At 44.2% G+C, this 27995-nt stretch overlaps 2 pseudogenes across 6 annotated transcripts in view; both read right to left on the reverse strand.

Moving 5' to 3' along the window:
* Window positions 1-5101: 5101 nt before the first annotated feature.
* The window catches only part of LOC307199485 (C-C chemokine receptor type 5 pseudogene), a 125513-nt pseudogene continuing 102619 nt past the window's right edge, over window positions 5102-27995 (reverse strand). Inside the window, exons 1-3 of one of the 5 annotated variants that reach the window (XR_013843892.1) lie at window positions 14474-14913; window positions 10593-10782; window positions 5102-9133 (exon numbers count right to left, since the gene is read on the reverse strand). The product of XR_013843892.1 is annotated as a C-C chemokine receptor type 5 pseudogene (transcript). Of the gene's footprint in view, window positions 9134-9189; window positions 9468-10592; window positions 10783-12611; window positions 12731-14473; window positions 14926-27995 lie in introns of those variants that run through there. The other 4 variants (XR_013843893.1, XR_013843895.1, XR_013843896.1 and 1 more) reach the window with 4 other exon arrangements.
* LOC307199495 (C-C chemokine receptor type 5 pseudogene) lies at window positions 22639-27727 on the reverse strand (annotated as a pseudogene). Its single transcript, XR_013843897.1, has 2 exons — window positions 27632-27727; window positions 22639-24081 (listed from the first exon to the last, which is right to left on the reverse strand). The product of XR_013843897.1 is annotated as a C-C chemokine receptor type 5 pseudogene (transcript).

Raw genomic sequence — 27995 nt, forward strand, 5'->3', positions numbered from 1 at the left:
GCAACATCTGTTTCCGTACCCCTGCAGAGGATTTTGAAAACTGCAAAGTATCTTACTAGACTTTCGTTGCACAACTTTGAGTTGCTGTTTAGGCTGAATCGCAAAAATACCAAAAGCAATCAAATGAAATATCACAGGACTGTTTATATGGGATTTTATGTGTTTTAAAATGTCCTTAAGCAGTCGGTGGCACTTTAAGTTTTTTCTTATTTTTCCCCCTTTTTGCTCTTTTGGGGTAGGTGGGATGGATATCTGGTTGGGGATTAGTTTTAGCATAACTGCTGTTTTTTTATTGCTTTATTGGTTGTTGTATAGTTTGCATTTTGTTTTAAGGAGGCGGGATCAGGGCTGCCTGGGAGTGGGCCCCAGCCAATAGAATGGCTGGCACAAGTTCCACAGGGGGAATGCACTGGGACATCCGATCTCAGTGATCATGGGCAGGAGGAGGAGTTACGCTAAGACCAGACCATGTCATTACTGAGGAGGCAGGCTTAGTCATTGTTTGAAGACTATCCCTGCCTCCGGGTCTAGTCTTGACCGGATGGATACTGGAATCAGTAAGGGAAACCCACATGACCTGAATGTGTTGCTGTGCAGTGCTAGGTCAATAAGACCACTGCCATCCATGACTTGATCGTGGATGGAGGACTTGACCTGGCATATGTAACAGAGACTTGGTTGGATGAAGCAGATGGTCCTGTCCTAACTGCTGCTTGTCCACCAGGTTTCTCTTACTCACAGCAACCCAGGTCATGTGGGCAGAGAGGAGGGTTGCAGTGATTTTTAGGAAGTCAGTAGCTTGCACCTGGCATCCTGCTGGGAAGATCCAGTTCTCTGAGTGCATGTTCTGGAAGTTGGGCAATAGGGGCAGTACAGGATTCCTTTTGATGTACCGGTCTCCCCGCTGCACCAGGATTCCCTGCCCGAGCTGCTTCAGGTCATGGCGGATGTTCTCCTGGAGACACCTAGTTTGGCTGTCCTAGGGGATTTTAACATCCATGCTGACACGACCCTACAAGAGGCTGCTTGGGACTTTGTGGAAAGCATGGCCTCCATGGGGCAGTCCCTGAATAAGTTTGGCCCAACTCATAGTCATGGACATGCCTTAGACCTGGTGTTCACCTCTAGTGACGTGGGTGATCTGACACTAAGTAAAAGTGAAACTGAGGTCCAGCACCGAGGGCCTTCTGACAGTCCCCTCACTGTGAGAAGCAAAGCTACAGGGAACCAGGCAGAGGGCCTTCTTGGTAGTGGTGCCTGCCCTGTGGAACGCCCTCCCATCAGATGTCAAAGACATAAACAACTACCTGACATTTAGAAGACATCTGAAGGCAGCCCTGTTTAGGGAAGTTTTTAATGTGTGACATTTTAATGTATTTTTAATCTTTGTTGGAAGCCACAGCCAGATGGGCGGGGTACAAATAATATATTATTATTATTATTATTATTATTATTATTATTATTATTTCTGAGGCAGTCTTCATAACTTCCTGCCCCAATGCCTTCACACAAGAGTCTCAATACTGCTTCAAGGTTGTCCGACAAGTGCTGTACTTCCTGGTTGCCCAAGCTTCAGCTATATAACTATCTGTGAGTAGCAAATTTGGGGTGATTCTTTCAATAGGTCCTCATGTATAAGTGCATCACAGTTGTGCTGCAAAAATTCTCAGAATGCAAGCCCAGTTACTACATATGAGGTGGAAACTTGGCCCCCATTCATACATGCCTTTTGCAGCAAGGAAACTGTTGGGCTTTGGCAAGATTCAATGATATTGCCGAAAGCTCCCAGATATCAAAACCTGTCAGGGATCAGACTCAAGGGAACGAGAGGGAAGAGGAATGGTGGAGATCATGCCCCCCCCCCCCCGGGCCAGATTTAGGTTTGATGAGGCCCTAAGCTATCGAAGGTAATGGGGCCCTTTATATGTCTAGCTGTCCTTTGTCAGCAACAAATTGTCATTGTTTTTTGTGTTGAATATATGCTATATGGTAATTTATGGACCTAATAAGTATCTAAAGCCTTTTGCACATAATATGTATTTTATCAAAGTTATTGATATAGAAATGAGCAAACCTGACATATTTTAGGGAGCAGGCTAGCAGGGGGGCCAATTATTTACATCATAGGAGCCTACACAAAACAAAACACTGTTGCTAGGTGTAGGTTTTATTTTATTTGCTTTTTATCTTATATTTTGGAAATGTACATCCAGTTTTTTTTTCTTTAAATTTTCTTGCGGCCCCCCCAAGAGAGTGGGGCCTTAAGCTATATCTTCTTTAGCTTATTCGTAAATCTGGCACTGCCCCCCCCCCCATTCTTCTGACACTGAAGGAGAAAAGGAATGCAGCATTATGGCGTGTTGTCTCTCACTATTATATCTGAATAAACCCATTAAAAAGGGCTCTACCTTGTTTTCTCTGCTCTGGCTACAACCGGGGGAGGAATAGTTTTCCCGAAGCTTTGACAAAACCTGAGGAATATGGCCAATTCCTTTCCATTCATAAATTGTGCCCTCTCTCCACCTAAACATTAGGAAGAACTTCCTGGCAGTAAGAGCTGTTCGACAGTGGAATTTGCTGCCAAGGAGTGTGGTGGAGTCTCCTTCTTTGGAGGTCTTTAAGCAGAGGCTTGACAACCATATGTCAGGAGTGCTCTGATGGTGTTTCCTGCTTGGCAGGGGGTTGGACTCGATGGCCCTCGTGGTCTCTTCCAACTCTATGATTCTATGATTCTATGAAATAGCACTTGAGTGAGAAGGATCAACGCAGCTGCTTTTCACCCCACTCGTGTGGTTCTTGTATTTATGTGCATAATGCTGCAATGGAGGGCATAACTGTGGAGAAGGGGTCCACGTGCTACCCACAAGTTGTATGTGAGAACAGGGTCCAGATATTCAGTAAATACAAACTGATGAACTGGCTGATGTTAAGGAACTGTTTTAAATAAGACTATTAAATGAAACTCATAAGAGGATCCTGCTGGATCAGCTTAGCTGTCAACGTTTTCCTTTTTTTAAGGGAAATCCCCTTATTCCAAATAGGATTCCTCGCAAGAAAGGGGGAAAGTTGACAGCTATGTGGATCAAGCTATTGGTACATGCTGTCAAGCATCCCGTTCTCACAGTGGCCAATCAGGTGCCTGTGGAAAAGCAGTAAGCAGAACATGAGCACCAAAGCACTCTCCTCACCCCTTGCTGTTCCCTGAAACTGGTATTGAGAAGCATTGCTTCCTCTAACTGTGGAGACAGAGCATAGCCACATGGCTAGTAGCCTTCAATAGCCCTCTCCATGAATTTGGTGGCCATCACTGCCTCCTGCAGGAATGAGTTCCATGATTTAACTACACACCTCACGAAGAAGTGCTTTATTTCATCTGTCCCGAATCTTCAAACATTCTGCTCCATTTGACATCCACAAGTTCTATTGCTATGAGACAGGGAGAGAAACCTTTCTCTTTCCACTTGTCTTCATGCCATGTCACTGTCAGGTTTAGCAGTTCTCCCACACAAGACTCGACACACTGGCAGTTTGACTCGTTGAGGTTTATTTATCAACAACGGGCTTTCAGCAATCCGAGCTTCCCACAACTCATACCTCACCGTCAGAGTCAGTTGACTCGATTGGCTTCTGGCCCTTCCCAAGGCCAGATATACACCAAGCCCGCCCCCACTTCCTGCTGGTCTTACTTTGTTCTAATCGCTTGCAGGGAAGATCCATTAAGTGGCAGGGATGGACCACCCAAATTGGTCACACCTCCCTCCTACTTCTTGGAGACTCAGGTGCAGCCAATTCCTCCTCCTCTGGAGTTGAATCCAACCCCCTACGACCACCTGCATCCTGCTCCCTCATCTCTGTGCTGCTGCGAAAACTTGCAGGCAGCAATCCAGAGTGAGAAGGGCTTATCTCACTTTCGTGGTGTGAATGAACCAAGTTCCTGTTTTCCTCTGCCTCTTCCTCCCCCTCTGCTGAGTCCTCTCTGCCGGCCATGTCTCTGACAGTCATGTCTCCTCTTCTATCTTACTTGTCTTCCTCTAAACCTTTGGTTCCCAACATGGGGCACACGACGCATAGGGGGGCAATTTGATTTTTAAGGGGAGCAATTCGAGAATGAGTTATTAACAACTAATGGTCTTTTAGGCTTCCTCCACATGAATAGGAGTTCACTTTTTGAATAATAAGAATTATATGTCACCGGGGAGGGGCACACCAGGATTTTAGAGATGCCGTCATGAATGAGAGAGCTCCCAGTGCAGGTTTGCAGCCAACTGAAGAAAGCAGCCAGGTACAGAGAGAGTTAACTCTTATGCAGGCTGAGCATTGGCTAGTGCCAACTCCCCCACCCCTTGGAATGCTGGATGATAAGGGAATGACTGAGAGCGGGAGGGAACCCAGCCAAAGTTCTCGGGAAGTTCCAACAGGCGGGAACAGAGAAGGAAGTAGTCTGTCAGAACAGGAAGAGATTGGAGCTGATCCAGTCCTTCCTAAGAGTCGGCTAAGGGGAGGGCTGTTAGACAAGAAGCAAAACAAAAGACGTAAGATACTCAAGTTCAATATCTTTTGCAAAACTCAGAAGGGGTCTTCAGAGGGGTCATCTTGAATAATGATGCCGGCGGGTTTGTCAGAGCTGTCCAGAGCTATCTGTTTGTTTTTGCAATAAATCCTCCTTTTTATTAGCTACGCTTACTGTGTTATCAAGCTGGGAACCTGGACTCCTGACAGATGCTTAGGTGGGCCATGGCCAAAAAAAGGTTGGGAATCACTGCTCTAAAGTAAAAATCCCCAAATGCTGCAACATTTCTTCATAGGCCATCATACTCTCCAACATCTATCTGATGAAAATAGGGATGTCCAATTCCATAATAATAATAATAATAATAATAATAATAATAATAATAATTTTACTGTTTATACCCCACTCATCTGACTGGGTTGCCCAAGCCACTCTAGGCATCTTCCAAACTATATAAAAAAATAATAACACATTATTATTATTTTTTTAAAAACTTCTCTATACAGGGCTGCCTTCAGGTGTCTTCTAAAGGTGTAAAAAGGCAAACAGCTGTATTAATACATTGTGAAATAATGCAGACTCTCCCAAAGATAGCACAGTACACAATTTATTAGGGTCAGCATGGCTGCAGTTGTATACAGAGTAAAAGAGGAGTAAGTTCCATTGAACTCAATGGTGCTTTACATGCAGAAGGTTCCAACTTCAGTCCTTGACATCTTCCCTTATAGGGCCTTCTGGTAGCAGGACTTGAGAAAAACTCAGCCTGAAGTCCAGGATCAATTGCTGCTTATCCAAGTAGACAATATTGGGTTAATGTACCCAGAATCTAACACTGCCAATGGTAGCTTCAAATGTTCATATGCACCTATCCAGGGCTTAATGTCTTCCTCTGGTAGAAGATCAGGTAACAAAGGAACTATTGATCATCCTGGGCATCACGGTACTTGGAGCAAGTTCTGAGAGAAGGACTATCTGAGTCCAATAGGCTTCCACAAAAGTCTTTCCTGGGTGGTGCCCTTAGTCATCTTTCAACAGAAATTGAATAATGTCGAGTACAGCATGTTGACAGGGTTGTTTTCTGCCTTGACCTCAGTGACCAAAATTGCATCTATATGTCCTTTACAAATGATGGGTGACGTCCTGGAAATCTGCAGAGATGTGGATATTTCTAACTATAGCACCTATTAAACTGGATATAACTCTGATTTACCATTCCCCCAGGAAAATACAGTTTTAATATGGATAGGACTTAAAGATAATAATAATAGAATCCTGTATTTATCTTACCATGTCATTATCTCACAGGGAAACCACATGTGTAAGGGAGTTACAGCAGTCACATTAAAAAAAAACCACAACTGAAGTTTTGGGAAGATGCAGTTGTGAATGGAGGAGCTTCTGATGGGTGGAGAGAGAGGCAGCAGGATGCTTTACCTTTCCCCTTCCAACTACTGTTTCTGCTCCATCTATCACCAACTACATTCTCTCCTGGTTGGATTGCAGGGCAGGTTCATGAGAAGAAGCCTTGCTCAGAGTTTTGACCTTGCCGTTCCCTTTGTCAAACAAGAAAACAATAATCATGGTTTGATGTACCTTAATGGCTTAAGATCTCTTCTCCAAAGAAGCCAAGAGTTTAGGAATATGAGCAGCACCTGACAGAGGTGTAGGTAGTACAGGAGCCCATTATGACATTTCCCAAAACCCCAGGATGACAAACAGCTCCTGTGCTGATCTATTATAAAATAATATACATTCTCCCAAAGGTGGCATAATACAGAATTTATTAGAATCAGCGTGACTGCAGTTATATACAGAGTGTACTGGGAGGAGGTTCCATTGAATTTGGTGGTGCTTAAATGTTCTAACTTCAGTCCTTGACATCTTCACTTATAGGGCCTTCTGGTAGCAGGACTTGAGAAAAACTCGGCCTGAAGTCCTGCATCAGCTGCAGCCTATCCAGATATTGGGTTAATAATGGACCAATGTTCTGGTCCACTTAGGCTGCTTCAGATGTCCATATGAACCTGTCCAGGACTTAATGTCTCCCTATATTGGAAGAGGGACATGGGTGGCGCTGTGGGTTAAACCACAGAGCCTAGGACTTGCTGATCAGAAGGTTTGAATCCCCACGATGGGGTGAGCTCCCGTTGCTTGGTCCCTGCTCCAGCTAACCTAGCAGTTCAAAAGCACGTCAAAGTGCAAGTAGATAAATAGGTACCACTCCGGCGGGAAGGTAAACGGTGTTTCCGTGCACTGCTCTGGTTCGCCAGAAGCGGCTTACTCATGCTAGCCACATGACCCAGAAGCTGTACGCCGGCTCCCTCGGCCAATAAAGCGAGATGAGTGCCGCAACCCCAGAGTCGGTCACGACTGGACCTAATGGTCAGGGGTCCCTTTACCTTTACCTATATTGGAAGACCAGATAATGGCAGAGATAACTCATTAACATCCTGGGCTTCATGATCCATTTCTGCATCTCCTATTGAGAGAAATTTGATAGGAATTGTCTTCACTTTCCTGATACAACTGACTTCCAAAGCAAGAGTTCAGCATTTATTTCTACAAGCTCAGTATTTTTCAACAATTTGCGTGAGCAGTTTTTCACCACCTATCATAACAGGAATTGTAGTACATCAAAATATGTCTCACCAGATCTGTCTGCTCCCTTCCACCACGGGAGCCCCAAGGGGGAAGGGCGTGAGAACGGTTTCCCTCCAAAGGTCATAGGGTATCCTAACACATTGTTTTCATCTTCCCCTTAGCAGTCTAAAATACTTTGGTCAGATATACCAACATTGGATTGGCATATTTCAAAAAGTGAAAATCTGGACGCAAGAGTTGTTGGGCTTCTTTTGCAAAATCTCAAAAAAGAAGAAGCAGCTTTAAGAAAACTTGCCCCAAACTAGATTTCCGACATGAATTGCCATACGTACGGATTTGCCTGGACATTTAAGCGATTTCTTCCCGGACACTGCTATCTATACGGCCTATACGCCCTAGGACCCTTGTACCTATAGGACCTCCTCTCCTGGTATGTCCCACAGAGGAACTTATGGTCTTCAAACAAAAACATCTTGAAGGTCCCAGGCCACAGAGAGATTAGGCTGGCCTCAACTAGAGCCAGGGCTCCAATCTGGTGGAACGCTCTGTCACAAGAGACTAGGGCCCTGCGGGACTTGACATCTTTCCGCAGGGCCTGCAAGACAGAGCTGTTCCACCAGGCCTTTGGCCAGGGCACAGCCTGACTCCCTCCTTTGGCAATCTTCACAGAACTCTAGCCCAATGGTTGCCATCAATTTGATTTGAATTAATTTTATAATGAAATGATTTTAGAATGTTGTATTATTTTATTGTCGTTAGCCGCCCTGAGCCCGGCTTCGGCTGGGGAGGGCGGGATATAAATAAAATTTATTTTTATTATTATTATTATATTCTGGCTATGTCCTGGAAATCCCGGACATATGGCAACCCTAACCAACTAAAGTCTTTAGAAAGAAAAGATGGACAAAGACAACAGGAAACCACTTCACAAACCAATAGAAATTTCATGTTCTGTTGAACTTATATAGGAGGAAGTAGACCGTTCCAAAATAGGATAATTACAACCTGGGCAGAGCCTACAGAGAGGAGCTAATAAGCACTTTTGGAAAAATATAGAGGTATATTTCCGAAATTTTTCGCCCAGAAAGGCATAAATCACAGGGTTGATGCAACAGTGAATCAGAGCAATTACTCTTGTGACTTCAACACCGAAAGCTACCTTGCCCTCAATCTTATTCTCTGAGTTAGATGAAAAAAATGAATCTTGAAAGGTCCGCAGCAAGAGGGCAATGTTGTATGGCATCCAGAAGAGGAAAAAAACAACCATGATCACAGCAATAAGCTTGAAAGCCTTCTGCTTTCTCTGATTTCTACCCTTAATCAAAATCATGATAATCCGCAGGTAACAGAAGATAATAATGACTGTAGGAATGGCTAGGCCCAAAATGAACTTCATTAAAGTTAGAAATTGCTTCCATACTTTTTCATTTTCTAAGGGATAATGAATGGTACATTCGTATGTCTCATTTGCCTTTTGAACATGGTGAAATACAAATTCTGGAACAGAGGCGAATAAGACCACCACCCAAGTGACGACGCTTGTGAGGGTACCATAGGTGATCGTCCTGGCTTTTAATGCAAACACTGCATGGACGATGGCCAGGTATCTATCGATAGTCAAAAGGATTATGAAAAAACTTCCGCTGTAGAAGCCTACACAATAGACCCCAGAGAGAATTTTGCACATTGTATCTCCAAATACAAACCACTCATGGGTTGCATAATGAGCCCAAAATGGGAGTGAGATGATGAAAAGCAGGTCCGAGATGGCTAAATTGAGCAGGTAGATATCAGTCATGCTCTTGAGTTTCTTATATCTGATGAGGATCAGCACCACCAGTACGTTGCCCAGCAGGCCAAATATGAACACCAAAGAGTAAAGCGGTGGCACATAGTAAGAGGTGAATCCTTTCACATTTTTGTCAGTGACTGGCTGTTCTAGACCCGCATAGTCAAAAGTTGTCGTTATGCCATAATCTGGCATCGTGGAATAATCATCCATCGTCACTGAATATGAAGAATCTATATACATGAAATAAGAAACAACAATGACAATTAAACCAAGTATTTTAATCAGTTATAATGCTAAATATATAGTCTGTTGATGAGGATCGGTATACAGTGGTACCTCTGGTTACTTACTTAATTCGTTCCGGAGGTCTGTTCTTAGCCTGAAACTGTTCTTAACCTGAAGCACCACTTTAGCTAATGGGGCCTCCTGCTGCTGCACTGCTGCCGTGCGATTTCTGTTTTCATTCTGAAGCAAAGTTCTTAACCCGAGGTACTATTTCTGGGTTAGCGGAGTCTGTAACCTGAAGTGTATGTAACCCGGGGTACCACTGTATTGTCCGGCAGGCTAAACGCAAACAATAAAGAGTAAAGCAGTGGCAAAATATGGAGAATAAACTCATGTTAAGATATTGGCATAAAATCCTCTAAATGTCTGTCTGACCAGCTTCTCCCCCTGAATGTCTTCACTGTTAGCCAGGAAACTGCCCTATACTGAATTAGATTATTGGTCTATCCAACCGTAAGAGCTCTCAAAGGATTCAGGCAGGAGTCTTTTCTATCTGAAGTGTTCAGGGATGGAAACAGGGAACTTCTGCCTCTAAAGCAAATGGCCTACTACTGAGCTTCATTTCTGCCATATGGCATGGGAGATATAACACTGGAAATTTGAATTCAGTGCTGGGCTTTCTCCTGGATAAATATCTATAGGGTTGGGACCTGTTTCCTTCATTCACTCGGAGTTCTGTATAGTGGTATCTGGCTTTTGTGGTAGCCAAGGCATGTAACTACTACTACTACAGTGGTGCCTCGCAAGACGAAAAGAATCCGTTCTGCGAGTCTCTTCGTCTAGCGGTTTTTTCGTCATGCGAAGCAAGCCCATTGATGGCTTAGCGGATTAGCGCTATTAGCAGTTTAGCGGCTTTTAGCGGCTTATCGGCTTAGCGGATAAGCAGATAAGCAGCTTAGCGGCTTAGAAAAAGGGGGGGAAAGGGAAAAAACCCCGCAGGAACTCGCAAGACATTTTCGTCTTGCGAAGCAAGCCCATAGGAAATTCGTTTTGCGAAGCACCTCCAAGACAGAAATCTCTTTCGTCTAGCGAGTTTTCCGTCTTGCGAGGCATTCGTCTTGCGGGCAACACTGTACTACTAATTTATTTATTTATACCCCACTCTGGGCGGCTCCCAATAGAATATTAAAAACACGATAACACGATATAGGTAAAATCTTAGTATCGTTCTGTTTTCTCGGCCACCAACTGTAAGAAATGATAAAAAGTTGGGTGTCTATAGGACTGGGTAAACCAATATGTGTCCATAAGTCCCATTGAATTCAATGCTGGGCTTCCTCCTGGAAAAGTGTCTCTAGATTTGGGACCTGTTTCCTTCCTTCATTCAGAGTTCTGTATAGTGGTATCTGGCTTTTGTGATAGCCAAGGCATGTAGCTTCTGAGTAAAATGTTAGTATCACTTACCTTGCAATTGGTAAAATCCAGCACAGGAGGTGAGAATTCAAGGACTTGGATTACCCAAACCTCTCCTGATTATTGAAGCAGTCAGTTTATTTCCCTTGCAATTCCAAATCACTGTCGTGAGCTGTGCAAATCTTAGAGCAGATGTTCGGGAAATGCTCAATGCTGCTGATTCTGTTTTCTCGGCCGCCAACTGTAAGAAATGATAAAAAGTTGGGTGTCTATAGGAGGAGCAGGAGTTCTAAAAACAGGCTGGCTGCAAGTCCTTCATGTACATCCAGCAGTTTCTGTGGAATGGCAGGGAAGGGGAGACTTTGGTCCAAGTGTGGGTGTAGGACAGGAATGTGTAGACTGTGTTCGGCAAGCCAGATCCAGCCCACCAAACCAGACAAAGTCGCCCTCACAGCTTTGGGCAGCTTCAGACTGGTGGTTTTGTGGATGAATTCTGCAACGTGTCATTGGCACAATAATAGTGCATTCGTGGTACACTGTCAACACATCAGTGTACTTCATTCATTTCCCCCCCTGATGCTTCTCCAATGTTACCCTATTACTGCTCTCTGAAAGGGCACTCGTTCTATAGCACCACCAACGTGGGGCAGCTTTCTCCACCCTGAACATCTGCGGGACGACAAGTTGCAGGTTCTCACCCTAAAGGTATAGGATTTGCACTGATAGGAAATGAAGCTGTATGAAGGCCCCAAAGGTTTCGCAAGAGCAAACAGGATTTAAAGCAAGATCGCGTATAGCGATACTGTAATGAGCACAGATTATCTTTAATACACAAGATTCTTTATCTCCCAAAGTGAAATATTTGTGCAAAGGAAAAAAAAGCAATATCAGCATCACCCCATCACTGGAGTGGGAAGGGTTTCTTCCTGTTTTGTTTTGCTTTTGTGTGTGTTCGTGGCTGTCTATGCCTGTGTGACAATATGTGAGTTCTCTGCTTGTTTGTGTGTGCTGTGTGTGTGGTGAATATGCATATGCAGTGGGTGTATGTGTGATCTGCATGTGTTGATGGGGCACATCCATCGGTCAATTCCTTCCTTTTCCTCTGTACTTCTCCCACATTTTCAAATCAACACCTGGCAGCAAACACAGATCTGGGAGCTCCATGCTTGCAGCGCAATCTGGGGTTCCAGTCTTAAAATCCACTCTTAGCCCAGAAAATAGTATTTCTGGTTCAACAGGACTTTGAATTCAGATCCCCTACACATACAAGTGAAGCACGCACCCTATTAGTCCTTGGCTAGCTATAGCAAACAACAACAATACCCCCTTTCCAGTGAGGCAGATGGGTACACAGCAGACCACACCCTTTCCATTCAAATGTTCATGCAAAAAGAACTTAAAAATAGGCCTTCCTTTCTGTTTTTATCTTAACAAATATTTGCATTTCAGGACGAAGGTCTGGGGCTTTCCTCCCAGCAATAAGAGCCACAAGCAGTTGACTCTAACCAGCCAATAATATTATCAAAGATCTCTTCAATCTGCAACTTCTGCAAACTTGATGAGATTTAAACCTGCTTGTGTTTGTCGGAGATATTTTGGCTATGCTTCTAGCATGCTAGTTTCCAAGCTGTAATAGTTTATATTCCAAGTTCCAAAATTGATGGAAAACACAAGACCCTGAGGTTTGCCACCCACCAGGCACAGTGGGGGTGGGTATGGGAATTGGTTTGCAAACCGCCTTGATTCAGACTTCTCAAATTATGCATGAACTGAAACACAGGTCTCCTTCAAAATGAACACTGTCCCACATTTTGCAATGCAGTTCTTCAATCAAGAGATATGGGCACATGTTAGGAGACAGTGTGCATAGAAATGCAGATATTATTGACAACAATACACAAAATGCCTTGTATTAAGCAAAATTCCTTGCAAATATGTGTATATTAGGTCAAATTGCATGCAGAATGTGTGTAATAAAAGAAAGAAGGACTAAGGTGTTTGATAATTTTAGTGAGAACTTTAAAAAAACCCAATTCAAACTATTGCAGAAATGTAGTGAATTGTACCTACAGTTCCAAAAATGGGTAAGAGAAACTGCTCTGGAGCTTGCAGTCTCACCAACAAAGACTCAACATGTTGGTTCAATGCAATCTGTTATCTTAATAACTCATTATGATGAACTAGTCAAGAGTGGTGAAGTGTTGTTGGCGGGACACAAAGGGTATCCTGATTGATTCAGAAGACTTATACCCCTGTTTTTAGCCAGATAGGATCCCAGTGTAGCTTATGGGTGAATAAAAATAACACTGTTCTGCCTTCAAGCTTAAAATCTAAGAAGGCACAATATGAAAGGAAAGAGGGATGGGAAAGGAATAACAAAACAAGTAGATTAAGAAACTGAATTCTTGATGTTACAAGATTCTTGGAATGATCAGCTTGGATATAAATGGGTTGTACATATTTCAGAAAAACAGGACAGGGCTTCTTGGTCCCTGAGAAATTGTGTGGCAACCCAACCTTCCAGGAAGTGGCGGTAGCAAAGCCAGAAGCTATTAGTCTTACAGGGTGTGGTCTTCTGGGAGCTAGCTGGAATTGGCAAACTTTTTCTCACAGTTGATACCATCCCCCCTAGGACTGATGTTCCTCCTAGTCACAGGGGGAAGGGGCCCAGTCAGTTGGTGAGAGTAGCTGTGACTGAAGATGGGAAGTTCCTCACCGCTTCCCTTTCTCATACGGCACTTGGGACCTAACCCTTGCCTAACCCTTGAACACCCTTTTTCATAGAGCACTTGGGACCTAACCCTTGCCTAACCCTTGAACACCCTTGCTTGTGTCTCCCAGTTCAGCAACCTCCAATTTCTTTTTTCACCACTTCTGCCCTGAAGCCATCTCCACAGTATCCTAATCTTGGCAAGCAAAGGGCAGGACCATTGTCAAAAACCTTCGCTGTAGGTCCCTTCCTTCTCCAGATCACCAGGAAGATTCTGTCTCTTTGTGCTGTCTTGAGTGGGAGAGCTCACAGCGCAACAAAATTAAGGGATGTGGAGAAGCTGAGAATGAAGATGAATTTCTGCGACACTTTAGCAGCATGAAATGAACAGCACACACTTCCAACAAGTAACTGTGTTTAGAACTGTGGTTTTGATATGCACTTGATCTTATAATACTCCCTTCAAAGTTACCGAATGGCTATAAAATGTGATAAATTTAAAGCAAGGCCGCTTCTGCACTATACATTTAAAGAAGTATCGTACTACTTTAAATACTTTATGCTGTAAACCACCCTCTGTGATCTTCAGATGAAGGGTGCTATAGCAGTAGCAACAACAACAATAGGAATCCTGGTAATGGTAGTTTTTTAAGGATGCTGACAGTTGTTATGAGACCCCCTGTTCCCCTGACAGTGCTATAGGTTCCAGAAAACCCTGGGAAGAGGAATTGATTATTAAACCACTCCAGGAATTGTAGCTCTGTGAGAGGGATCTCTGGAAACTATAGCACTGTCAGGAGAACAGGAGCCTCCTAACAACTGTCAGCACCTTTAACAAACTACAGTTTCCAGGGTACTTTGGGGGTAGCCGTGACTCTTTAAAGTGGCATAATATTGTTTTATATATACAAAGCAAATGAAGCCCAACTTATTCCACCGGAACTGTATTGGTTTAAAATATAAGTTGCATTATATAAGGACCTAATCAATAAGCTCATTTTCTGCGAACTATGCTGAGGTCGCTTCTTACTGATTCTATACGTGCTCTCTTTGAGACATAGATAATATCAGTACATTCCGGAGCAGGGCATGAAATTGTGATTTAAAAATAAAATAAAATAGTCAAGTCTCCTCCTAGTCCAAGTAAGTTTTTGACTCCAAATAAAGTTTATTTATGAGCTGTGTACCGATAACACATAATAATAGAAATATGAATACTCACCAATCCGTTCTTCTTGTTGATGAGAAAATCACGGGTTTTGTGACAAAGCAAGATTCTGTGCCTAGATTTCAAAGGAGCGTATCATTTCCTGAATTAGAGTATACAGTTCCACCACTGACTGTTTAGCAACAAGTGAAAGAATAATGTCCCTTTTTCTGAAAATGACTCTTCACTTGAACACCACCCACCGTGGCAAATACTGCAATACTAAGCGTGACAAAGACATCCCATTTCATAAATGTATTCCCTACCATAGGCTAGTGAAGTTGGTGTGAGAAACTGCCTAGTTTAAAATGGCCGCAGGTACAGGAGCGGGACCATTTTTTGCTTGCTATGTGTCCATAATACCTAAATAGCTATGCAATCAGATTTATCCAGTATTCCAACAGCAAACAGTCACTCAAAAGAAGTCGAAACAAAATAAAAAATTCCTTCCAGTAGCACCTTAGAGACCAACTAAGTTTGTTATTGGTATGAGCTTCCGTGTGCATGTACACTTCTTTCAGATACACTGAAACAGAAGTCACCAGACCCTTATGTATAGTGAGAGGGTGGGGAGGGGTATTACTCAGAAGGGTGGTGGGAATGGGTGATTGGGTGATTGGGTGATAGGTATGGTAAACCTGTTGACGACTGTTAACGACTGCAATTGGTCTTACAGGAAAAAGACGTGGGTGGCGCTGTGGGTTAAACTACAGAGCCTAGGACTTGCCGATCAGAAGGTCAGCGGTTCGAATCCCTGTGACATAGTGAGCTCCCGTTGCTCGGTCCCTGCTCCTGCCAACCTAGCAGTTCGAAAGCACGTCAAAGTGCAAGTAGATAAATAGGTACCACTCCAGCGGGAAGGTAAACGGCATTTCCGTGCGCTGCTCTGGTTCGCCAGAAGTGGCTTGGTCATGCTGGCCACATGACCCGGAAGCTGTACGCCGGCTCCCTCAGCCAGTAAAGCGAGATGAGCACCGCAACCCCAGAGTCAGCCACGACTGGACCTAATGATCAGGGGTCCCTTTACCTTTGCCTTTAAGGTGCTACTGGAAGGATTTTTTTCCTGACTACGGCAGACCAACACGGCTACCTACCTGTAACCCAAAAGAAGGCGATATCAGCAACTAGCCAGTGTATAGCAAAGGTTAGAGTGTTGGATGAGGAACTGGGAGAGCAGTGTTTTAATCCCCATTCATAGGGTTGCCATGTTCCCCAAAGTAAAAATCCGGCCCTATAAATGAAGATGTGAAGTTGGAACAAAATTCAATGGAACTGCTCATATTCCTAAACTTTTGGCTTCTTTGGAGAAGAGATCTTAAGCCATTAAGGTACATCAAACCATGAATAGTGTTTTCTTGTTTGACAAAGGGAACGGCAAGGTCAAAACTCTGAGCAAGGCTTCTTCTCATGAACCTGCCCTGCAATCCAACCAGGAGAGAATGTAGTTGGTGATAGATGGAGCAGAAACAGTAGCTGGAAGGGGAAAGGTAAAGCATCCTGCTGCCTCTCTCTCCACCCATCAGAAGCTCCTCCATTCACAACTGCATCTTCCCAAAACTTTAGTTGTGTTTTTTTAATGTGACGGCTGTAACTCCCTTACACATGTGGTTTTCCTGTGAGATAATGACATGGTAAGATAAATACAGGATTCTATTATTATTATTATTATTATTATTATTATTATTATTATCTTTAAGTTCTATCCATATTAAAACTGTATTTTCCTGGGGGAATGGCAAATCAGAGTTATATCCAGTTTAATAGGTGCTATTGTTGGAAATATCCACATCTCTGCAGATTTCCAGGACGTCACCCATCATTTGTAAAGGACATATAGATGCAATTTTGGTCACTGAGGTCAAGGCAGAAAACAACCCTGTCAACATGCTGTACTTGACATTATTCAATTTCTGTTGAAAGATGACTAAGGGCACCACCCAGGAAAGACTTTTGTGGAAGCCTATTGGACTCAGAACTTGAGTGTTGCAGCAATTGTTACTGGCTCACTTAAACTGCCATGGTGCAAGCTGTTGGCTTAACCTCTTTAACCTTTATCCACAACAGACATTAATTTTCTGTCTTCGATGTTTTCCCCACTGTCAGAATAGAATTGCAAACTCCTCAGGCTAGATATACACATATATGTATGCAACTGATCATTTGTGAACGGCACTTGTAAGCATGGGCATTTGCAAGGGACTTGTGGACAAGAATGAAGAGAGTGAGCGTGTGTCTTTTGGATTAAGGCTGGTAGTTTGTCTGAGCTGTTTGGAGACTTGATTGACAGTTTGTGGGAGTGGCTGCATGCTCTGCTAGAGCACATGGTCAGAGGGGGAGGACTCATAAACAGGACTCATAAACAAGGACGTTTGCAAGGGCGTTTAGTGGAGGAGGCCCAGAGTGCTGTCTCAGGTGGAATCTATACACATTAAAAAAAAAACAACGTTCTGAAAATGCTTTTTTAAAGCGTTTTTTAAAATACATTGAATTTTCCATAAGGCCCATCATCACCATCACATTGTATATTGCACTAAAAACACACTTTAAACATGTTATTTGCTACGTACCGGGGCCAGAGAACGTAAGAGCGGACGCCCTCTCTCGAAAGCCAGAGTATATGGAGGGGGAGGGGGCGCCCGAAGAAAGGCATATCATCCCAGAGGACCACTGGGTATGTGGAGCAGCATTGGTGGGGCAAAGAGAACTGGTAGAAGGGACAGAGAACGATGAATACGCCCAAGATAAACTCAGAGGGCTCAGGAGAGCCGGGGAGAACACAGGGGGGTTTGAAGAAAGGAACGGGGCGTTGTATTACAAAGGGGCATTGTACATACCGGAAGGGGAATTGAGGGGTAGAGTACTCAAACAACTACACGACAGCCCCACCGCAGGGCACTTTGGGCAACACAAAACCATGTGGTTAGTTACCAGGCAGTTCTGGTGGCCCAAGGTGAGGGAAGATGTACGAGAGTATGTAAGGGGGTGCGACCACTGCCAGCGAGCAAAGGGGGAGAGGGCGGCACCGGCGGGGTTGCTGGAACCATTACCCACACCCGAACGGCCATGGGAGGCAGTTTCCATAGATTTTATGACGGATTTACCAAAATCCAAGGGAAAGACTGCGGTAATGGTAGTGGTAGACCTGTTAACCAAGATGTGCCACTTTATAGCTTGCTCACATGCGGTGACGGCAGAAGAAACCGCCAGGTTGTTTATAGAACACATTTTTAGGTTGCATGGCGCCCCCTTGAGGGTGGTCTCAGACAGAGGGAAACAATTTACATCCAGGTTCTGGAGGAAGCTCATGAGCTTACTGCACGTAGAGGTCAATTTCTCGACCGCCAGACACCCAGAAACTAATGGGCAGGCGGAAAGGGCAAACAGTATTCTGCAACAATATCTGAGGTGTTATGTAAATGACAGAGAGAATGATTGGGTAGAGAAATTGGCCCTGGCCGAATTCGCCTACAATAACGCGGAAAATGTGTCCACGGGCATGAGTCCATTTATGGCCAATTATGGGTGTCACCCCAGGGCCTTTCCAGGGGAAGGAGGGGAAAGATGGAGCGTACCGGCAGTGGAACATTTCGTGGAAGTAATGGAAGCCATACATCAACAGCTCAAGATGAATTTGGATAGGGCCAAGGAAGAATACAAGAAGCAGTCAGATAGGAGCAGAAGGGAAGGAGAGACCATAAGGGTGGGGGACCGGGTGTGGTTGTCAACACAAGGGTTGCCACAAGGGTTGCCACAAGGGTGGGTGCAAGAAATTGAGGCCGAAACGACTGGGACCCTTCGAGGTTATACAACAGGTCAATCTGGTGGCCTTCAGACTCAGGTTGCCAGACAACATGAAACTGCATCCAGTATTCCATAGGTCATTCCATAGGCGGGAATTTTTGGGACGTGAAGGTGAGGTTCCCGCAGCACCGCAAGTAGAAGAGAGGGAGCGCAGCAGTCATGTAGCAGAAATACTCGACTCTCGGTGGAAGGGTAAACAGGTGGAGTACTTAGTGGCATGGGAAGGGGAACCGGAGTCCGAAAATACCTGGGTACTGGCAGAAACGGTCGATGATGAGGTTTTAGTAAGAACGTTTCATCGCCGGTTCCCAAGGAAGCCTCAGCCCTTGGCTAGGTTCTGGGAGGAACACTTCGGCACCACTGACGAGGAAGAGGAGTTCAAGGGGTTCCCAGAATCAGGACAGGAAGAGGAAGAAGAATCAGAGGGAGAAGAGTATTCGGGAAGAAGGGACAGTAGTAGGTGGAGGGCGGTTTTCGAGTCATCCGAAGATGAGGAGGATTCTTTCAGGGGGTTCCCAGCCTCACCACCCAGAGAAGAGGGGGAAACGGGGGGTGAGGGGGGTCCTGGAGGGGAGGTGGATGTCAGGGAACTGCCATCGGAGAGTCAGGTGGTGGAAGGGCTCAAGGAGGCTAGGAGACCCGCGGATGCTGAGGAAGGAACCAGCAGGGGGAGAGAGAGAGTTCCTGCAGAAACTCAGTCGGTGGGATGGCTCCAAGATACTTCCAGTGAGAACAGCGGAGAAGTCTCAGGTCCTCCGCTGGGGACGCCTACTCCGCGCAGGAAACTGTCACGCAGAGAATCCAGAAGGAGAGTTTCCGTTAAGGAACTCTTATGTTGGCGTAAATTCCGGAAGCTCCCACTGACGGATTCTGCCAGCGATTGCATCCATGGCTCCGCGGACTGGGAGAGTTTAGAAACTGATTGAAAAGCGTTGAGGGCTTAACCGCTTACGCACGAGTAGCCCCTTATCCCATCACATATATATATATATATATATATATATATATATATTATTCAAATTTTGAAAGTTACAAAAAGGAACAATAAAAAAGAAAAATAACAAAAACATAAAAAATACACACAAACGAAACAAAAAACAAAACAGATCAGACCTTTACATAGCTTTCTTTCCTTTACTTATTTCCTTGACCTCCTCACACCTCCCTTTTTTGTATTCTAGCTCAATTAGATGTTTCAGGAAATCCTTTCCATCTTTGTTTTTATCCTAATAATTTATCTTAATATACTGTAATTCTTGTCTTTCACCAATTAATAAATCAATTTTAACCTAATCCTTAATATCATTTCCGCTAAAACCACATTACTTCATTCCAACAACCTTCTAACATTCCTTAATTTTACAATGTTTCTGTAAATAAACTTTGAATTTTTTCCAATCTTCTTCCACCAACTCTTCACCTTGGTCTCGGATTCTGCCAGTCATTTCCGCCAGTTCCATATAGTCCATCACTTTCATCTGCCATTCTTCCCGGGTGGGTAGATCTTGTGTCTTCCAATACTTCGCGATGAGTATTCTTGCTGCTGTTGAACTTTTGTGCAACCAATGTCTCTTGACAAAACAAACATCAGAGGGAATTGTTAGCCTTGGGGAAGGAGGTTTCTGGTTTGAATGCCATAACTGGTACACTGTTGGGTTAGTAGCTCCTCAGACAGGACCTACCAGAGAAGAAATTGAAATTGGTGATGGTTTAGAGCAGGGTTTTCAAACTTGGGCTGCCAGCTGTTTTTTGGGACTACATCTCCCATGATCCCTGACCACTGGTCCTGCTAGTTAGGGATGATGGGAGTTGTAGTCCAACAACTGCTGGAGACCCAAGTCTGGGAAACCCTTGTTTGCAGGTACATCAAGACAGGAATAGGCCCGAGCTCATTAAGTCCCTATAAGATTCAGTAGCTAAACAATTAAGGAAGCTCCTGCAGCCAATTGGAAGCTGTGGAAGTACCATTGGACGTTCGAGTTCCAAAGAACGTTTGCAAATTGGAACACTCACTTCTGTGTTTGCGGCATTGGGGAGCCAATACGTCCAAGTACGAAGGCGTTCGGGATCCAAGGTACAATTGTACCTGATTTCAATGTACAGAATCTGTGAAATGAATAAAGAACTGAATATTTTACCTATTCAGTGGGACAATGTTTTAACTTTAGTGTCGTTAGATTACAAACTACATCTTATACAACAAAAAATAATATTAAGAATTTATTAGACTCTGCTATGTTTAGACAATGACAAACCTAGACAGCATCTTAAAAAGCAGAGACATCGCCTTGCCAGCAAAGGTCCGTATAGTTAAAGCTATGGTTTTCCCAGTAGTGATGTATGGAAGTGAGAGCTGGACCATAAAGAAGGCTGATCGACGAAGAATGGATGCTTTTGAATTATGGTGCTGGAGGAGACTCTTGAGAGTCCAATGAACTGCAAGAAGATCAAACCTCTCCATTCTTAAGGAAATCAGCCCTGAGTGCTCACTGGAAGGGCAGATCCTGAAGCTGAAGCTCCAATACTTTGGCCACCTCATGAGAAGAGAAGACTCCCTGGAAAAGACCCTGATGTTGGGAAAGATGGAGGGCACAAGGAGAAGGGGAGGACAGAGGACGAGATGGTTGGATTGTGTTCTCGAAGCTACCAACATGAGTTTGACCAAACTACGGGGGGCAGTGGAAGACAGGAGTGCCTGGCGTGCTCTGGTCCATGGGGTCACGAAGAGTCGGACACGACTAAACGACTAAACAACATGTTTGGACATAAACAGACAGTGTAGAACAACACACTCCTGGAGATGTGGTTAGGATAATGCTTCTTTGAAACGTATGTTTATGCAACGGCAGCTTTTGGAGGAAAGTATTAAGATGTATAAATATTACTTGGGGAAAACATTTAAAATTGTCAGATGTTCATATTATCCTAAATCACATCCCAACTACAGTGGTACCTCGGGTTAAGTACTTAATTCGTTCCAGAGGCCCGTTCTTAACCTGAAACTGTTCTTAACCTGAAGCACCACTTTAGCTAATGGGGCCTCCTGCTGCTGCCACGCAATTTCTGTTCTCATCCTGTAGCAAAGTTCTTAACCCGAGGTACTATTTCTGGGTTAGCGGAGTCTGTAACCTGAAGCGTCTGTAACCTGAAGCATCTGTAACCAGAGGTACCACTGTATACAGGTGTCAACCATTTTAGAAGCGTCCAAATGACATATGACCACCAACACGCAGAAGAGGGCAGAACGGGGGCATGGCAGAGTGGGCATTTGCATGCTCTGTCAACACAAGCAATCACCCAGAACACAACCCCCAGGCAAATCATAGGTTGCCTGTGTGTGGTTTGATGGCAGGTCAACAAAAATAGAGTCTTTGTGCCCTTACTTCTGCTAAAAGACTTAGATTGACATTCTGGAAGGATAATACCATGGCTGCCTTTGAACGATGGACAGAATATATAACTACACTTGCAACATAAAAACAGATTGCTTTTAGATGTAGATTGTGTAAGGATAAGTATAACGACATCTGGACATGGGTGGTGCTGTGGTCTAAACCACTGAGCCTCTTGGGCTTGCCGATCCGAAGGTTGGCGGTTCAAATCCGTGTGTCGGGGTGAGCTCCTGTTGCTCCATCTCAGCTTCTGCCAACCTAGCATTTTGAAAGCACACCAGTGCAAGTAGATAAATAGGCAACACTGTGTCAGGAAGTTAAACGGCGTTTCATGCGCTCTGGCACTCGTCACAGTGTCCTGTTGTACCAGAAGCAGTTTAGTCGGGCTGGCCACATGACCCAGGAAGCTGTCTGTGAACAAATGCCGGCTCCCTCAGCCTGAAAGCAAGATGAGCGCTGCAATCCCACAGTCGCCTTTGACTGGACCTAACTGTCCAGGGGTCCTTTACCTTTACCTTTAATGGCATTTGGATTGCTTTATAAAAAGCATAATGACTTTTTAATAAGTTTATACTTGTTACAATAATTGTAATACCTCAGTGCTCTTTTTCTAGAAAAAGAGATGCCGGAACTCAACATGAATTCCTCCCTCATTCTGTTACAATGGCAACGGCGCCCACCTGAGGTGTGCTGGAATCGAGTTCTGGAATGTTCCGCCTGAAAAAAAAGCCTTGGTAATACTTACCTACTGTATTGTACCACAGTTTCAAGTACTTTTCTCTTTGTTTTGTGTTGTGTTGGCTTTTCCTCAAAAATGTTTACTTTATTTCTCTACTGAAAGTTTTAAATAAAATATAAATATTTTAAAAACCATGGTTGCAAGCGGTGTGAAAAAGAGCTCATCATGACATTCCCCAGAAATACACTTCCAAAGGAGGGTGCAAAAAGGCAGACAGCTGTGTTAATCCCTAATAAAATACACTCTCCCAAAAGTGGCACTATACAGAATTTATTAGGATCAGCATGACTACAGTTATATACAAAGTGAACTGGGAGTAAGTTCCATTGAACTCAATGGTGCTTTCCATGCAGAAGGTTCCAACTTCAGTCCTTGACATCTTCCCTTATAGGGCCTTCTGGTAGCAGGACTTGAGAAAAACTCAGCCTGAAGTCAATTGCTGCTTATTCAAGTAGACAATACTGGGTTAATAGACCAATAGTCTAAGGACACAGGTTATCGTTTTCCTCTCCCACTTGGCAGGGTAACATACTTCTCCCAGATATACCAACTAAATAGTTAGGAAGGAAAAGACATACAAACACAACTGGAAATCACTTCACAAACCCATAGAAATTTCATCTGTTGCAGTTGTGTAGGAAGTAGACCTTTCTAAGTTAGGGTGAGCCTGGCCTAGGCAGATCTTATAGAGAGGAGGAACATACACTTTTGGAAAAAGGTGGAGAGATGTTTCCTAAATTTTCCCCCCACAAAGGCATAGATCACAGGGTTGATGCAACAGTGGATCACAGCAATTGTCTCTGTCACAGAAATGGCTACAAATAACTTGTTCTCAATATTATTCTCTGAGTTAGATGAAAAAAATGAATCCTGAAAGTTCCGCAGCAAGAGGGCAATGTTGTATGGCATCCAGAAGAGGAAAAAAACAACCATGATCACAACAATAAGCTTGAAAGCCTTCTGCTTTCTCTGATTTCTACCCTTAATCAAAATCATGCTAATCCGCAGGTAACAGAAGATAATAATGACTGCAGGAATGGCTAGGCCCAAAATGAACTTCATTAAAGTTAGAAATTGCTTCCATACTTTTTCATTTTCTGAGGGATAATGAATGGTACATTCGTATGTCTCATTTGCCTTTTGAACATGGTGAAATAGAAATTCTGGCACAGAGGCTAATAAGACCAACACCCAAGTGACGACGCTTGTGAGGGTGCCATAGGTTATCGTCCTGGCTTTTAATGCAAACACTGCATGGACGATGGCCAGGTATCTATCGATAGTCAAAAGGATTATGAAAAAACTTCCGCAGTAGAAACCTATGTAATAGATCCAAAAGAGAATTTTGCACATTGCTTCTCCAAATATCCACTCGTGCCCTGCGTAATAAGCCCAAAATGCGAGTGAGAAGATGACAAGCAAGTCCGAGATGGCTAAGTTGAGCAGGTAGATATCAGTCATGCTCTTGAGCTTCTTGTATCTGATCAGGATCAGCACCACCAGTGAGTTGCCCAACAGGCCAAATATGAACAGCAAAGAGAAAAATGGTGGCAGAAAATTAGTTGCAAATGCTTCCATAGCATGGCTGTAGACTAGGCCTGCGTCAATATTATAGTCAAAAGTTGTTGTTATCCCATAATCTGGCATCATGGAAGAATTGTTCATCTTCTCAGTCAAGGAATAAGAAATACCTACATGATACAAGAAACAACAATAAAATATGTAACTATGTATTTTAATAAGTGATGATCTTGAGTATTTAGTCTGCTGAAGACAATCAATATGAAGCCTAACAGGCTAGGTATTAACAACAAAGGTTAAAGGAGTGAGAGATATGGAATAAACTGATTTTAAAATATAAGGTAAAGGTAAAGGTACCCCTGCCCGTACGGGCCAGTCTTGACAGACTCTGGGGTTGTGCGCCCATCTCACTTAAGAGGCCAGGGGCCAGCGCTGTCCGGAGACACTTCCGGGTCACGTGGCCAGCGTGACATCGCTGCTCTGGCCAGAGCCAGAGCCAGAGCCGCACACGGAAACGCCGTTTACCTTCCCGCTGGTAAGCGGTCCCTATTTATCTACTTGCACCCGGAGGTGCTTTCGAACTGCTAGGTTGGCAGGCGCTGGGACTGAGCAGCGGGAGCGCACGCCGCCGCAGGGATTCGAACCGCCGACCTTTCGATCGGCAAGCCCTAGGCGCTGAGGCTTTAACCCACAGCGCCATCTGCGTCCCATATATATAGGCATACCGTAATCCCCCAGTTTACATGAGGATTACATTTTGGGGGTTGCACCGAAAACCTTAATCACATATAGTCAAATATGTGTGACTATATAGTCACATTCAGTCGTACCTTGAATCTCAAATGCCTTGGCTCCCAAACAAATTGGCTCCCGAGCGATCAAAATTCAGAAGTGAGTGTTCCGGTTTTCGAACGTTCTTTTGGAAGCCGAACATCCAATGGCACTTCCATGGCTTCCGATGGGTTGCAGGAGCTTCCTGCAGCCCATCAGAAGCTGTGCTTTGGTTTCCAAACATTTTGGAAGTCTAATGGACTTCCGGAACGGATTCAGTTCAACTTCCAAGGTACAACTGTACAGTCAAAATCACATATAGTCTGTGGTGGGTGGGATTGCCAAAATTGTTTTTCCCTGCCCCTTTTCCACCCCTTTAAAAGATTTTTATTTTTATTTTGCAATGTATGTAAAACTGAAAGTGCACAAGTTAAATGTCTATAAACTGTGGACTTACTGAATAATCTGGCCACCTTCTTCTCCTGAATGTCTTCACTGGTACCTGGGAAATTGCCTTTTACTGAATCAGAACACTGGTCTACCTAGTTAGCTATTATCTACACCATTGGCGTAGTGTGGGGGGTATGAGAGGGGTGGTTGCTTTGTGCACATTTTGCGGGGGGGGGGGGAGCTGATTCTTGTGCCTCTCCTCCTGGGCTGCACAACCTGTTAGGGAGCCGCCACCTCTGCCGTGGCACATCGCAGCAAGCCCCATGCTTGCCTGCCGTTGGGGTTTTCTGGGCCCAGAAGCCCGGTCTGGCCTCACTGCTGCATCACTTGCAGAGGCCGTCAACCACGGATGCGCTTGCTCCCTTCCTGGTGCGACGCGCTCCCTGGAAAGCGGCAGGAGCAGCCCAGACCCAAGATGAGCAGGCATGGATGGAGGGGGCAGGCAAGGGGCAACCCCCGAGTGCAGCCCTGCCGGTGCTCCTCTCTGCAGGCCTCACCAAGGGCCACGTCAGCCAGTCAGGCTCCCCTCTGTGCAGGCAGGCAGGTTGCATACCTCTGGAGCCAGCAACCCTTGCTATGCTACTTTCCAAGTGTGAAGATGGGTCCCTCAATCTCCCTCAATCTCAACCAAAGGGACAAGCTGAGAGCTGGAACAAACTTTCCATTCCTCGCTGTCCTCTGCTCCTTTTGTTTTTCATAGGGCACATGGGACTTTTCCTTACCATAACACCCCCTTTGCCTATTTCGGCTCTGCAGTCCAGTACCTTTCAGATTCGCTTTTCACCTCAAACCCACTCCCCCAATTCCTTTGCCACAGTTTCTGCATGCTGGCAATCAAAGGACAGGACCACAGAATCATAGAATCATAGAGTTGGAAGAGACCACAAGGGCCATCGAGTCCAACCCCCTGCCAAGCAGGAAACACCATCAGAGCACTCCTGACATGTGGTTGTCAAGCCTCTGCTTAAAGACCTCCAAAGAAGGAGACTCCACCACACTCCTTGGCAGCAAATTCCACTGTCAAACAGCTCTTACTGTCAGGAAGTTCTTCCTAATGTTTAGGTGGAATCTTCTTTCTTGTAGTTTGGAACCATTGCTCTGTGTCCGCTTCTCTGGAGCAGCAGAAAACAACCTTTCTCCCTCCTCTATGTGACATCCTTTTATATATTTGAACATGGCTATCATATCACCCCTTAACCTCCTCTTCTCCAGGCTAAACATGCCCAGCTGCCTTTGCCGTTCCTCATAAGGCATCGTTTCCAGGCCTTTGACCATTTTGGTAGCCCTCCTCTGGACACGTTCCAGTTTGTCAGTGTCCTTCTTGAACTGTGGTGCCCAGAACTGGACACAGTACTCCAGGTGAGGTCTGACCAGAGCAGAATACAGTGGCACTATTACTTCCCTTGATCTAGATGCTATACTCCTATTGATGCAGCCCCGAATTGCATTGGCTTTTTTAGCTGCCGTGTTACACTGTTGGCTCATGTCAAGTTTGTGGTCAACCAAGACTCCTAGATCCTTTTCACATGTACTGCTCTCAAGCCAGGTGTCACCCATCTTGTATTTGTGCCTCTCATTTTTTTTTTGCCCAAGTGCAATACTTTACATTTCTCCCTGTTAAAATTCATCTTGTTTGTTTGACAAAGATAGGGAGGGTGAGGGTGTTGTTTTAAAGGGGAGATAAAATGAATTTCTGCCACACTTTAAACCTGTGATCCTGGCAGCATGAAATTAATAGCACATACTTCCGGCAAGTAACTGCGTTTAGGACTAGGGTGTTAATATGTACTTAGTCTTGCTTTCCCTCCTTCAAATTTACACTATGGCTATAATCTATGAAAATTGTCATGCTACTTTAAATGGAGTTCCTTCGGAAGAGAGGCATTGATTGTGAAACCACTCTGGGAAGTCCAGTTGTGTGAAGGGAATAGCGGTCTTCTAACAGCTCTCAGCACCCCTAACAAATGGCAATTTCCAGGATATTTGTGGGGAAGTCGTGACTGTTTAGAGTGGTGTAATACTGTTTTAAATATATAGGACAGGTGGAGCCCAACTTATTCTAGGGGAACTGTATTGATTCAAAATATAAATCACATCATTTAAGGGCCTTCTCAATAAACTTACTCTCTATGAACTAAAGGATGTAGCATTTGAGAGACTCCATAAATTTTATGCTCACTTTGAGATATAGATGTAGATGTTGATACAGATAGAATTAGATATACAGATAGAATTAGATATAGATAAGATTAGTAGATTCTGGGGCAGGAAATGAAATATGACATGCTAGACATGTCAAACACTTGTAATCAGTTGTATTTTCTTCAAGTCCCCTCCTAATCCCAGATCCAAATGAGTTTTCCCATGATACTGTATTCAAATAAAGATTATTTTGGGCTAGCACAAAAATGACTCTTTCTGAGATATTTCTTGATCACACATTTACTATGCTTTATACATTTAATGGTGATAATAACAGGGGGAAAAATGAATACTCACCAAACTGTGTTTCACACTGATGAGAAGAAAGTCACTGATTTTGCGACAAAGCAAGATTCTGTGCCTAGATTTCGAAAGGATTTATCCTTTCCTATGCTGGAAATGAATGCTTAGTAAGAAGTGAGCGAAAAATGTCTCGTTTTCTGAAAATGACCTCACTGAAGGACCGTTGCATATCCCTTTCAGTCGCCGTGTTCATGGAGACTGCCAAGCGATGAGGTTTGATCCAGGTGTGGATAACCTGTGTTAATATTATGCAGGTCTTGTGCCATCAGCTTTGCCCAAAGACCAGCTGTATCACACACCTCCTGCTTCTGAATTGTGCCAGTTGAGTTTGTCATCTTCCCTCCCATCCTTTTTCCCT

The sequence above is a fragment of the Podarcis cretensis genome (assembly GCF_951804945.1).
Source record: "Podarcis cretensis genome assembly, chromosome: 12".
In the NCBI taxonomy this organism is placed as follows: Eukaryota; Metazoa; Chordata; class Lepidosauria; order Squamata; family Lacertidae; genus Podarcis; species Podarcis cretensis.